This window comes from Hippopotamus amphibius, chromosome 1 (assembly GCF_030028045.1).
Source record: "Hippopotamus amphibius kiboko isolate mHipAmp2 chromosome 1, mHipAmp2.hap2, whole genome shotgun sequence".
Classification (NCBI taxonomy): domain Eukaryota; kingdom Metazoa; phylum Chordata; class Mammalia; order Artiodactyla; family Hippopotamidae; genus Hippopotamus; species Hippopotamus amphibius.
Window position 1 is genome coordinate 208,430,543 of NC_080186.1, and position 2,720 is coordinate 208,433,262.

The following is a 2,720-nucleotide window of genomic DNA, read 5'->3' on the forward strand; positions in this document are numbered from 1 at the left end:
GGTTTTCCTAGGGCAGGGAAAGCAGATGGTTTAAAACAACAGAAAATTATTCCTTCACAGTTCTAGAGGCTATAAAACCAAAATCAAGATGTGGGTAGGGTCATGCTTTTTCTTATCGTTCTAGGGGAGCAATCCTTCCTTGCCTCTTCCCAGCTTCTGGCTCATCTTAGTGATCTTTGGTGTTCCCTGGCTTGGATATGTATCACTCCAATCTCTGCTTCAGTCTTCCCTCTGCATGTCTGTCTCTGTGTACAAATTTAACTTCCTTATAAGGGCACTGGTATTACTGTTTTAGGCCCCACCCTAATTACCTTAACTTCACCTGATTACATGTACAAAAATCTTATTTCCAAATAAGGTCACATTCACAGTACCATGGTTAGAACTTTGACATAGTATGCATGGAGACAAAATTCAACCCATAACAGTGTGTATCTGCCTTCTGAAACAACTTGAAAACACTGAATTATGCCTTCTTTCCTCTCACAATACTTTTCTTTTTTACAAAAACCATATATGTGTGGTTTTATATAAGGAAATGCCACCTGTACACTGAAGGAAAAAAGATATCAGATTAGTTTTTTGAAATTAATTTATACACAAAAGGGATTTGAAGTGATCATTTAGTTACACATAAATATGTGTAACTTTATAAATGAGGATAGCTATGTCCCAGAGAGGCTATGTGACTTGCCTTGGAAGTGACTCCATAGACAAACAATACACTCTGAATACCGCAACAACTAGACTATTTATAGACACCGTGAGACTGAGTTATACTCTAGCAGCAATTGTATTGTAGTTATTGCTTACCTGCCTAGAGATGTTTTGAGTTACTTAATCCCTTCAAATATGGTGTCTCATTTTTAGCATTTAAGAGTGGGCTTTAAGCATAAAAAGATTGAGAACTACTACTCTAGATATTTCTACAATAAAGAGATCCTTACCTTTGGATTTGTCAAATTTTCCTACCAGCTCTAGAACCAGAGTTTATATTTTAAATTAATGTTTATGATTTCAATTATTTTTGAAAGGTTCTCTATTAAAAGGAAATAGTGAATATGGAAACATTCAATATGAGTTAAATTTTTGCTTTATATATCATCAATAATCAAAAACTTGAAAATTTAATTCAATATAATTCTGGTGTCAAAAAAAGGAAGACAATCTACTATACATATATTTTAGTGTGAATCTTACACTTTTCTCTCTAAAAACAGATGGAGGAATGCTTGGCACTTTGTTCAGATTATAAATCAAGACAGATATATGGCCTTTGATTTGTAATAATTATACTTATTGTAGTTCAATAAAGAATGGTCTAAAAAATGCAAGCCAGTTTTAGGTATTTTGAATTAAAACAATGCCTGAACATTTCTTAAAAATATATCAAACTTTTAAGCTTTTTACCTAAAAGTAGTCACTATTTTTCATGAGTAGTAAATATTGTATAAAGCAGGGTTAAAATCGACTAGAAATACCACTTATATTCTCTGCAAAACAAATCAAGTGCTAATAGAACTCCAAATTTTGAAAGCATACAACTAAAGAAATTCAGTGTAAATTTTAAAAACATATTAAGAGAAATGCAAAAGTATTATTTAAGGTAGACTTGGTAAGTATAACAAATACTTTGATAAATTTACCTAATTAATTTTTATACCAAATAGTGGCAGATGAATTAAATATTCAGAACTATGTTGATATTCTTTTACTGATAATTTTGGATTTGGGGAAAAACTGCATCAAGCAGCTAATCTATAGTTCCTCTGAACAGTAAAAGGAAGGACAATTGCCCAGATCTGAAGGGGGAGGGAATGCCTTGAAAGAAGACAAAGACAAAAGGCAAGGTATGCCACTTTGGATGAAGAGAAAGCTAGGAAGTCTTATTGTTATTATAACTAACTAACTTTAATGAGATGCAATTTACATGAAATAAAATACATTCAAGTTTATTTTTTTCAGTTTGAAATATATATATATATATTTGTGTAACTACTATAAAATCAGAATATGGAACATTTCTATCACTTATAGAAGATTCCTAATGACCCTTTCCAGTCAAATTCCCCTCATCCCAGAAAAACCACTGATTTACTTCTATTAATACAGATTAGATTTGTCATTTCTATGGTTTCCTATAAATGTAATCATATATTCATCTATTTATGACTTCATTTGTTCAATGCAATGGTTTTGTTCAATGTAATGTTTTTGAAATTCATCTACATTACCGCATTTATCAATAGTTTTTTTTTGAAAAATTAATGAGTAGTGTTCCATTATATGAATGCATCACAATTTTCTTACCCATTCACTTCCTGATGGACACCAGTTATTTCCAGTTCAGGGCCATGATAAACAAAACTGCTATAAGCATTCTTCTACAAGTCTTTGTGTAAGCATAAGTATTCATTTCTTTTGAGTAATACACAGGAAATGCTGAGTCAGGTGTCAAGCACTGGGTAAGATGTTACAGAAAGACCCGAATGAACTTTTTGGCCAACCAATATTTATTTAACATCATAAGAAAATGTTAAACTGTTTCCCCAAGTAGTTGCATCATTTTAAAAATTTTATTTCCACCACCAATGCACTTGCTCCATAGCATCTGAAGTAGTGTCAATCTTTTTAATTTAGCTATTTTAGTGACTATAGAGTATTTGCATAAATAAATAATAATAAAGTTGAGCGTCATTTCATGTGCTTATTTGGCATTC